We start from the raw sequence: 12,363 nt of genomic DNA on the forward strand, positions 1-12,363 counted from the left end.
GGTGTCTTCCAAAAGTAAAAACACGTCAATTTTATGATGCAAACATAAAGTAGACATATTGTATATGTGAACCAAAAAAAAATGTATTCGTAATATCCATTCTCCTTACAAGCAGAGAGCTTCAAAGTTAGAAAAATGCTAAATTTTCAAATTTTTCATCAAATTTACGTATTTTTCACCAAGAAAGGATGCAAGTATCGACAAAAATTTACCACTATGTTAAAGTAGAATATGTCACGAAAAAACAATCTCGGAATCAGAATGATAACTAAAAGCATTCCAGAGTTATTAATGTTTAAAGTGACAGTGGTCAGATGTGCAAAAAACGCTCCGGTCCTTAAGGCCAAAATGGGCTCCGTCCTGAAGGGGTTAAAGAAATCCATGGACGTGCTGCAGAAACAACAACACTTAGATGTAGAAAATGAATTTTCAATTGCAAAAATTTCATCTGTTTGTGTGTGTGAACAAGCCTTTATCTTAGGGATACACTGTGACTTTTTGTAGCACTACTTGTTTACAGCTACAGCTGCAGTCCAAATGATTACATTGAGTTGTTTTCAATCTTGTGAGCAACAGCTGTCACTTAATAGTTAAAGGGGTACTCCTGTGGAAAACTTTTTTTTTTTTTTAAATCAACTGGTGCCAGAAAGCTAAACAGATTTGTAAATCACTTCTCTTCTATTAAAAAATCTTAATCCTTCCAGTACTTTTTGGGTGCTGTATACTAAAGAGAAATCCAAAAAAGAAATTCCTTCCTCTGCTCTGGACAGTTCCTAAAATGGACAGCAGAGGTCAGCAGAGAGCACTGTGGTCAGGACATCACAGGAAATGCATTTCTTTTTTGGATTTCTCTTTAGTATACAGCCCCTAAAAAGTACTGGAAGGATTAAGATTTTTTAATAGAAGTGATTTACAAATCTGTTTAACTTTCTGGCACCAGTTGATAAAAAAAAAAAAAAAAAAAGTTTTCCACGGGAGTACCCCTTTAAGCCCTATTCTGATGAATAGGACAATCATTAAACATACTGCAAAAAATCTATTATATCTTAAAGGGGTATTCCAGGCAAAACCTTTTTTATATATATATCAACTGGCTCTGGAAAGTTAAATTTGTAAATTACTTCTATTAAAAAATCTTAATCCTTCCAATAGTTATTAGCTTCTGAAGTTTTCTGTCTAACTGTTCAATGATGATGTCACATCCTGGGAGCTGTGCATGATGGGAGAATATCCCCATAGGAACTGCAACACTCCCGGGACATGAGTCATCAGAGAGCAGTTAGACAGAAAACAACAACTCAACTTCAGAAGCTAATAACTATTGGAAGGATTAAGATTTTTTAATAGAAGTCATTTACAAATCTGTTTAACTTTCCGGAGCCAGTTGATATATAAAAAAAAGTTTTGGCCTGGAATACCCCTTTAACATAGCGTTCCTTAGTGTTCATATAATTTACTGCAGTGAATGTATTTTCTTAAAAGACTAATTTTGAAAAAGAAAACAAAGGTGATATCATTGTCAGATTACAAGAAGGTCTTCTCATTTTCAGGTAACTTGAACCAAACACACAGACTTCGGCGAGAAAGGTTTAGGTCAAGACGCCGCCGGCCAGGGCTGTCTCCCAAACCTCCCCAAACTCGGACTATTAAGCATTACCTGCAAGGACATCACTACATCCACGTCATCTGGAGGACAGTATGAAAAGGAGCATATGGGTACAGGCATTATTAAGGAATACCTGCAGAACATTGCACCTAATCGCAGTCTCCTCATCAGTGAGCAATTGCGATAAAATGTACTTGCACCTACTGGTTATTAGATGCCTGTCTTTGAAAATTTGTAACAGGTCTGCAGAGTATTACTCCTTGAATAAAAGCCGTGGATTATATAATACATTTCTCGAACCTCTTTACCATTCCAGAGTCTACGCCGTCTATCTGCAATTGCACGCACACGGCACCTGAAAAATTAGCCTGCAGAGCATCGCATATCCTCGTATTTTATTATGCAAGGAACCTTCTTCATGTAAGTTTACATTCTATGACAGTGTACATTTTTTTTTTAAGAGTTATACAAATATATCATATTCATATCTTTTGGATTCTCAGAGCCTTATTGGGTGAGATCCTCAAGATTGGAACTCTGAACACTAGCACAGAACATTGCATCTTCATAGTAAGTTTTATTATATACATAACTTTTCAAAGTCCCTATTTTTGCGCTTTGAATACACTATTTATACAAATTTTCAGGACCTACAGGAGATAAAGAACAAGAGCATTATGTCAACCAATTGGTATTTCTCTTATGCAACTAAAATGTATATAACGTGTTACATTACCCTAAACAATTACATTGACCCCTCGACCTACGATGGCCCCGACATACGATAATTTCAACATGCGATGGCCCCTCAGAGGCCATCGCATATTGAAGGCAGCATCAACATACGATGCTTTTTTATGTCGGGGCCATCGCATAAACGGCTATCCAGCAGCTCTGACTGCTTCAGCTGCCACCGGATAGCCGCTTACGGTGCCCCGTGAGCTCCGGTGATGGTCACTTACCTGTCCTCGGGGCTCCGGCGCGTCCTCTTCGGGATTCTCTGCATTGTCGGCGCTCTCCATCTACACCATCACGTCGCTGCGCACGCCATCCCGTCATCCAATAGGAGCGGCGTGCGTAGCGACGTGATGGCGGCGACGGAGAGCGCGGATGCCGGGGAAGCAGAGGCCTTGCCGGAGCGTCGGGGACACCCCGGGGACGCGGCGACAACGATGGAGGGCGACATCCCGGGCAACGGTGACGAGCGGTGACGGTCCGGAGCGGTGGGGACATGTGAGTATAACTTTGTCTAACAGTGGTCTACAACCTGCGGACCTCCAGATGTTGCAAAACTACAACACCCAGCATGCCCGGACAGCCAAAGGCTGTGCGGGCATGCTGGGTGTTGTAGTTTTGCAACATCTGGAGGTCCGCAGGTTGTAGACCACTGTCCTATACTTTACATTGCACGGATCCCTCAACATGCGATGGTTTCAACAAACAATGGTCCGTTTGGAACGGATTACCATCGTATGTTGAGGGACCACTGTGTGTGTGTATATATATATATATATATATATATATATATATATATATATAGAGCGCCCCAGTCCAATCCTGTGCTTACTTCTGTATACAGTATTCAGTCTATGATTTCTCTCGTCTGTGTTTTTTATGCTAGTATTATGGTAATGAAGTCAACAGAAGGATTTACATCTGAATGTGTCTTTTTGATAGCATGTATTACCGCTATTACATGGCATTCAGGCATTTCTAATATAATAGATAGCTGGTTTTATATTGTAAATGTGTGTTTCTATGCCTCTAAGTATGTGTTTATCAGAGAGCAGAGTTGTGTTGTTGGTTCCTTGTCTGAATGCTAGCACAAGTCATTCTCGATGTCTCTGTTTTTACTCTTTTATGTGTGAAGTGTCTGGATTGCTGTATGTAATTGTAGACTTGTTTGCTTGCTGTTATTCTACATAAGACTTCATTGTTCAATTATGTCACCCAGGGAAAGCCATTAAGCAGTACTCTGATACCACACCAGACAGCGGTTGTGTCGGAGTTTATTCAGACATTAGATAGGATACACCATGAGAAAATACTAGTCAGCAGCTGTTTATGGCATTGCATACTGCAAGCGTTGTCGAACACCATGGCCAGGTTAACTGTGCCAAGTGGAGACTGAATATTGTTCTAAGTATTTATATACAGAGCTAAGGCAGCAAATTGAATCTTTATCCCAGATGACGAAAAGCCTAACCACAACTCTTAAAGCGTACCTGTCACAGTGCAAAAAAAAAAAAAAAAAAAAAGTGACATGTTACTCAGTACCTAATTCTGATCATGTACATATGGTGATTTCCTATACTGGATACCAACACACTTTACATCCGGTATCCAGTATGCTGCAAAATACAGAGTAGTCTGTCTGCATACAGACAAATGACCCCTAGGGATGGCTATATTCATTTTAGATTTTTTAGTAAAAAATTTTTTTTTTATAAATGTATATTTAAAAAAGTCTTCTTATCAGTAGTACTACAAAATATAAAAAGTTTTTCAGAATGACAGTGCCTCTTTAAAGTTTTAACAAAAAAAACTATATACAACATTGACATTTTAACACTTATTCTTTTTCATATCTTATTTCATTTACCATAGGCATCAAGAAATTTTCCAAGCATATACTGTAAATGAATCCATAGACCCCAATTATCCAATGGAAGCCAAAAGGGAGTCATCTGTTTGGGTGGTTAATTTTGGAGTTTGCTCTTTACTCTATGTCATAGGTATACATCAGGAAATTCCCCAAACATATACGGTACCTTTGATGGCCACTGCGAGATGCAGTTTGAAAAGAGCCTTAAAAACTTTTTTTTTATGTTAGAAACATTATAGGCTACGGCAAGCTAATTGTCAGTCATATAGAATACATTAAGGTTATAAGTCAGGCAAAAATGTGGCTGTAATATGCTCATCTAAAACTGGTCTTAGGAAAGTGACACAATACATTTGTTTAAGAAAGTCATAGAACCAATTTTTTTTATGTGCTTTAATATGTGAGATGTGGCAATTATACTCATTTTCTTAGCCATGTTTCTTGTGGAAAGTCAAACCTTAGAAAAGCCCCTATTAACATCAGTGGACATCCATACCTTAAAGTGGTATTCTCACTGCACAGGATAGGGGATAACCAGCCAGTGGATCAGTAGACATCCAACCACTGTGACCCCCTGCCTATCCTGAAAATGGAGGGTAAACGTCCTCCAAATTAATCGAGCCGCAGTGCACATGCTCTCCTTGTATTTTTGCAGCTGGCTGGGTATGCACCTTGTGGGCACAATTCTCTTCTGTTCCCTGGATCACTTGTGTTCCCAATGGTTGAACCTTCAATGATTTGCTAAATATCCCCAAACCTGTGCATAGGGGATAACTTTACAAAATGAGAATACCCCTTTATGGTCTATTCCCATGTACAGTATTCTATGCTGATTTGGTTTGCAGGTTTTTCTGCTGCAGATTTCAATGTAAACCGAACAAAGCTTAAAATCCTATGCATCAAATCTGAGCATCAAATCTGCGCAGAATACTGTATGTGTGAATAGACCCTTAATGTTACAGCTCTCCAGTGTTTAGAGGTGGTTGTTAACCAGGATCTTTGGGGTTGGATTTTTTATCATGATATTATTTCCACAAAACTGAAAAACTTTTATCCAAAAAATGCCCTGCTCCACCCTTGCCTTTTGAAAGATAACAACCAGGGAGTTAAACCATATTTGGAAAGAAGCCCACATTATGTTCTATGAAAACTAAGCAAAACATTCCCTCCCATGTCAAAGTTTGGCTGCCATATTGATGTGACACCTGCACCTGGGGAAGCGTTTAGGTTCAGTCTTGTGGTAAGGCCATCTCCCAAGAACACCTGTTCTCTTACCTGGACACACCTTGGGCAGGAGAGTCATTTCGCCTGTGGTATGCACAGCCCAATATGAACACATCTGCTTTCTTACTTTTAGATTTGGGTTAACTTCTTCACTGCTGATCTAGACAGATCCTATAATTATTCTAACAGTACTGATAGCTGCAACATATTTCATCCTTTTATAAGTGTATGAACATTTTGAAAAAGACAACAAATATTATATAAAATATATACACTACTATGAATAGAACAAAATGATGTATAGTCCTACACATAAGAGCTTACAATCTAAATGAGATTAGGTAAGTGATATGGTAGGCATAACATGATACTTTTAGCCAGGGGACCAGCCACATGTGAGTTCAGAGACAAATGTACTCCCAGACAGCGACAGTGCCAATACGGACATGAAGTGTATAGTGTGAGAAATGTAAAGGGAAAGTCCACCTTCAATTATCTTCTGTCACATACAATGATAACCTTAGTGAAGTGGACAAGAAGAAGGTGCCACAGAGCATTGTAGAGAGCATCTATCTACTTGATAGTGCCCATAGAATCCACTAGGAACTTTTTGACATGGCTCTTAGCGAAGCATAAGGGCTTTGAGCGCTTTACGGGGTGCTGTGACCTTATATTCCTGGAAATAGGTGAGTATGGAGAGTTACATGTGAAATATGAATGTGAATGGTATCTCTTTATGAACTGGAGGAATTGGGAGGTAACACAAGAAGCTGCAATGAAAATTTCAGATTAGCAGTGATAATTGAGTACCAAAGTGTTGAAACTCAATGCAAAATCTATTTATGGGCCCTCACCTATCATGGATCATTTAAAGTACTGGTCTTTTCCAAATGGATAGGGGAACATTTTGGGCCCATACATTGTTCAGGCTTATTGGCCCTGCTGCAAAAGTTGACGGAATACAAAAAATCATCCGGTTCACTAATGATTGTATTAACATTCTCTGTATGCTGGATGTTGTTGGTAATTCATGTGTATCTTATGTTTTCTCGGAATGTGTAGTATTACAGTGTTCTCTTTTTGAAAACCTTAATAAAAATGTACTATATATATATATATATATATAATCGAGTAAATATTAATGTACAGCGTCCTAATAATGTCTACATGGTGTGTTGGATACAAGCAGTATAACATAATGTGGTGGATACAAGCAGTATAGTGGAAAATTATTACTACCCTGAAATTCTATTCTACCTATTGTTAAGTCTGGGTAAAATACATTACTAAAGTGTAAAATGTGTAATACTACAGCTCTCAGCATGACGTGAAGAATGATAAAGATATTATATCAATGGTAAATGTTAGCAGTTCATAGGGAAGAAGGATGCCAGACATCAATTTTCCGCAGACCTTGAAAAACTATAGCGCTGATCAGACATAGTCAGAGGCAGAATAAACATTCACATCCAGTAGAGTCTTCTCTGATCTGAGTATTTTTTTTTTGTTTTCTTCTCCATAAGGCCCGGATCGCCATAAAGACTTTTCTCAGTCAGCTCTCAACTATGTAGTGTTTGCTGCCCAGATGTCTTTGGATCCTTTATCCCTATACTAGCTCCTACTATTGTCACATACTGCCACATTTTTGCCCCCCCCCTCCCCGATCTGACCTATTATGCCACTGTCACAGCTTTAAGGAGTTATTTGAATTATCTACGAAAGCAAAAGGAAAATTACAGCCTGTTATGTCATTTTCTTAAAATAAAATAATTCTACACTCACCTGTTATATGCCTATTGTGTCCAGTGCTCTCATCCTCCATGCCACCCTTATTACTTTCCTGACAGCAGGACATAATGGGAGTTGTAAATTGTCATTGTCTGGACAGCAACATATTGGGGAACACTGACCCTAGATGAACTGTTCCCCTGGTAACTACACCTACTATTATACCCAACAGCAGGACATAATGTTGTCACGATGCCGGCTGGCAGGTAGTGGATCCTCTGTGCCAGAGAGGGATTGGCGAGGACCGCGCTAGTGGACCGGTTCTAAGACACTACTGGTTTTCACCAGAGCCCGCCGCAAAGCGGGATGGTCTTGCTGCGGCGGTAGTGACCAGGTCGTATCCACTAGCAACGGGTCACCTCTCTGACTGCTGATGATAGGCGAGGTACAAGGGAGTAGACAGAAGCAAGGTCGGACGTAGCAGAAGGTCGGGGGCAGGCGGCAAGGTTCGTAGTCAGGGTGGATAGCAGAAGTTCTGGTACACAGGCTTTAGACACACAATACGCTTTCACTAGGCACAAGGGCAACAAGATCCGGCCAGGAAGTGCATGGGAGGAGGTTAGATATAGTCAGGGACCAGGTGGAAGCCAATTAAGCTAATTGGGCCAGGCACTAATCATTGGTGCACTGGCCCTTTAAGTCTCAGGGAGCTGGCGCGCGCGCGCCCTAGAGAGCGGAGCCGCGCGCGCCAGCACATGACACCAGGGGACGGGAACGGGTAAGTGACCTGGGACGCGATTCGCGAGAGGGCGCGTCCCGCTGTGCGAATCGCGTCCCCAACGGCCATGACAGTGCAGCGCTCCCGGTCAGCGGGACTGACCGGGGAGCTGCAGGGAGAAAGACGCCGTGAGCGCTCCGGGGAGGAGCGGGGACCCGGAGCGCTAGGCGTAACAGTACCCCCCCCCTTAGGTCTCCCCTTTTTTTTGTCCGGTGACTGCCTCCCCTGGGATGAGGACACCGGGAAGGAATGGATGGTTTCCTCAATGGCAGGCAGTACAGCAGGAGTAGGAATGGGGAGGGAGGGCAGAGGGTGAAGCTTGGCACGGGGCAGGGAGACACAAGGACGGGAGCCATGAGGGGCCACAGAGGCTTGCCTGAAGGGACTGGGAGGGGGGGAGAGGCATTTTCTGTGGCAGGCAGAGTCCCTAACGACTTTAGGGGGACCGGATACAGGAGGAACCACAGGGTCACGGCAGGGAGTACTGGGAACTGGTTTAAGGCAGTCCTTGGAACAAGAGGGACCCCAACTCTTGATCCCCCCAGTGGACCAGTCCAGGGTTGGGGAATGGTGTAGAAGCCAGGGTAGTCCAAGGAGAACTTCGGAAGTGCAATTGGGAAGGACAAAAAATTCAATTTTCTCGTGATGAGATCCGATGCACATTAGGAGGGGCTCCGTGCGGTAACGCACGGTGCAATCCAACCTGGCTCCGTTGACCGCGGAAATGTGGAGTGGCTTGACAAGACGGGTCACCGGAATGCGGAATTTATTCACCAAGGACTCCCGAATAAAATTCCCAGAAGCACCAGAGTCCAGGCAGGCCACGGCTGAGAGGGAAGAGCTGGCTGAAGTAGAAATCCGTACAGGCACCGTGAGACGTGGAGAAGCCGACTTAGAATCCAGAGACGCCACACCCACGAGAGCTGGGTGCGAGCGTGCGTTTCCCAGACGTGGAGGACGGATAGGGCAATCCACCAAAAAATGTTCGGTACTGGCACAGTACAGACAAAGATTCTCTTGCTTACGGCGATTCCTCTCTTCCAGGGTCAGGCGAGACCGATCCACTTGCATGGCTTCCTCGGCGGGAGGCCTAGGCGCAGATTGCAGTGGAGACTGTGGGAGAGGTGTCCAGAGATCTAAGTCTTTTTCCTGGCGGAGCTCTTGATGTCTCTCAGAAAAACGCATGTCAATGCGAGTGGCTAGATGAATGAGTTCATGTAGATTAGCAGGAGTTTCTCGTGCGGCCAGAACATCTTTAATGTTGCTGGATAGGCCTTTTTTAAAGGTCGCGCAGAGGGCCTCATTATTCCAGGAAAGTTCAGAAGCAAGAGTACGGAATTGTATGGCGTACTCGCCAACGGAAGAATTACCCTGGACCAGGTTCAGCAGGGCAGTCTCAGCAGAAGAGGCTCGGGCAGGTTCCTCAAAGACACTTCGAATTTCCGAGAAGAAGGAGTGTACAGAGGCAGTGACGGGGTCATTGCGGTCCCAGAGCGGTGTGGCCCATGACAGAGCTTTTCCAGACAGAAGGCTGACTACGAAAGCCACCTTAGACCTTTCAGTAGGAAACTGGTCCGACATCATCTCCAAGTGCAGAGAACATTGCGAAAGGAAGCCACGGCAAAACTTAGAGTCCCCATTAAATTTGTCCGGCAAGGACAGGCGGAGGCTAGGAGTGGCCACTCGCTGCGGAAGGGGTGCAGGAGCTGGCGGAGGAGATGATTGCTGCTGAAGTTGCTGCACAATGGTGAATACTTCCGACAGCTGGTGGGTTAGATGGGCGATCTGTCGGGATTGCTGGGCGACCACCGTGGTGATATCAGAGATATAAGGCAGAGGGACGTCAGCGGGATCCATGGCCGGATCTACTGTCACGATGCCGGCTGGCAGGTAGTGGATCCTCTGTGCCAGAGAGGGATTGGCGAGGACCGCGCTAGTGGACCGGTTCTAAGACACTACTGGTTTTCACCAGAGCCCGCCGCAAAGCGGGATGGTCTTGCTGCGGCGGTAGTGACCAGGTCGTATCCACTAGCAACGGGTCACCTCTCTGACTGCTGATGATAGGCGAGGTACAAGGGAGTAGACAGAAGCAAGGTCGGACGTAGCAGAAGGTCGGGGGCAGGCGGCAAGGTTCGTAGTCAGGGTGGATAGCAGAAGTTCTGGTACACAGGCTTTAGACACACAATACGCTTTCACTAGGCACAAGGGCAACAAGATCCGGCCAGGAAGTGCATGGGAGGAGGTTAGATATAGTCAGGGACCAGGTGGAAGCCAATTAAGCTAATTGGGCCAGCCACCAATCATTGGTGCACTGGCCCTTTAAGTCTCAGGGAGCTGGCGCGCGCGCGCCCTAGAGAGCGGAGCCGCGCGCGCCAGCACATGACACCAGGGGACGGGAACGGGTAAGTGACCTGGGACGCGATTCGCGAGCGGGCGCGTCCCGCTGTGCGAATCGCGTCCCCAACGGCCATGACAGTGCAGCGCTCCCGGTCAGCGGGACTGACCGGGGAGCTGCAGGGAGAAAGACGCCGTGAGCGCTCCGGGGAGGAGCGGGGACCCGGAGCGCTAGGCGTAACAAATGTGAGTTGTTTTGCACCATCTGGTAAGCAACAGATTGGAAAACACTGAGCCTAAATGAACTGTGCCCCTGGTAATACTTACCTGTATTGGCTCCCGCACTGCACTGGATTCCAATGGTAAAGTCTGACTACTGTAGATGCAGACAGCACTAATCGTACCCGCACCACACTGCACAAGCTGAGTGGCAAGACAGGGAGCCAAGCGCTCACTTGCTCCTGTGCGCTTAGCTTTTAAAATGTATTATAATACAGAGGCTGGACTGAAGATGTGGCAGGGGGAGGCCTACGGGCCCCCTAGCTAAGGGGTCCATTCGCCTGCACAGCCATTCATTAGCTTAGGCTTGGCACCACAGCAGCCAGTGGTTGGTTGAGCAGGCATTTTCTACATGTCGAAACGCAAGCAGTAAAATGTCTGGCAGCAGGGACCGGCAGGACAGGGGAACCGGTTATTTTTTTCCCTTCCATTTTGAGCACATTTAAGTCCCTGCTGGATGTCATGAACAGAATAGTCACCAGTTAGCATCTGCTGTATTCTGTAAATGGAAAGGACAGATGGGGGCTGTGATACCCTTTAGCATATTGTATCATAAAGACACTAAATCATAAGATTCCTGTAATACAGTGTTTTTTGACCAGGGTGCCCTAACTGTTGCAAAACTACAACTCCCAGCATGCCCGGACAGCCTTTGGCTGTCCGGGCATGCTGGGAGTTGTAGTTTTACAACAGCTGGAGGCATACTGACTGGGTAACACTGCTGTAATAGATTGATAGATTATTTTGTGATGCATATTAGTGATAGTAAATCTAATTCTTTACTGTAATTTTTCTATAAGAAGCCATTCGCTTAGGTAATGTTATATACAATTTAATATAAGAATTCCTTCCTCTTTGTAAACTAACCATGAAGCCCACATTGATTCCGATGGAAAAAAGTTTTTCATTTGTCAACCTTGGGCATTTTTTTTAAAGGTTCCCTGCTCCGTCAGCATTTGCAGCGTACATGCGTGTGAATCTGTCTGTTCGTCCACATACTTTGTGTGTATACGCCTGTGTGTGAACACTAGGTCAGCGGTGTGCATTCATGTGACATCACTGGGCATTCATGCAGAAGCTCCATCCATCCATCACTCTCACACACACTGGAACATTTCAAGCTTACTGAAAATAAGCCAGCTTAGAAACCTATCAGTGTCAGGAAGTGGTATGGCCCGATGTGCTCAGCGGACATTGATCACATACGGCTGGCCACCTTTGTCTTTTACGCATTTTCTTCCATTACTTTTAACATGGGACACTTAAATGGTACCTCTGCAGTTATCTAACCTGCCCTCACCAGCAGAAGATACGGAAGGGCGGCAGCTGGGAAATTCTCTGTATTTGCTTTAATAACCTGCCAAGGAATGTCTTAGGAAAACAGGATACAGACTGTTGTAGAACAATCTCTAGCATGTTGATGGCAGAGGCAGACGTGGAGGTGAATGGTACTATGGCAAAGCTTAGAGATCCCGTCTGATGCCGATTAACTTTACTGCATTACTAACTACTTCTGACAGGAGTGCTTGGTTTGTACCCCTTCACATTCTACAATCATCCAGTTAAAGGGGTCTTTTCAGAGATAACCACTTTCAAAATGCAGGCATGGCAGTGATCAACTCCCACCAATTGGCTGGTTTTGCCAGGAAAGATGCAGACAAGCAGACATTCCTCCTGCATGGGTTAATGTCATGGCAGTCATTCACGTACATTTCTATCCATGTAATACAACTATGGTTCCAGTCTGCAACAACAGGCTCTAATTCAGCCTCATAAAGTGGAGAGGCCACATAGCCACCTTTATGGGTC

General features: G+C 44.4%; 1 long non-coding RNA gene across 1 annotated transcript; it reads left to right on the top strand.

Moving 5' to 3' along the window:
* The first annotated feature begins 1,895 nt into the window (after positions 1 to 1,895).
* On the top strand, positions 1,896 to 5,088 carry LOC130368237 (uncharacterized). Its single transcript, XR_008892386.1, has 3 exons — positions 1,896 to 2,026; positions 2,110 to 2,176; positions 4,214 to 5,088. It is a non-coding gene; the product is annotated as an uncharacterized LOC130368237 (long non-coding RNA).
* The last annotated feature ends 7,275 nt before the right edge of the window (positions 5,089 to 12,363 follow it).

This window comes from Hyla sarda, chromosome 4 (assembly GCF_029499605.1).
Source record: "Hyla sarda isolate aHylSar1 chromosome 4, aHylSar1.hap1, whole genome shotgun sequence".
Taxonomy (NCBI): Eukaryota; Metazoa; Chordata; class Amphibia; order Anura; family Hylidae; genus Hyla; species Hyla sarda.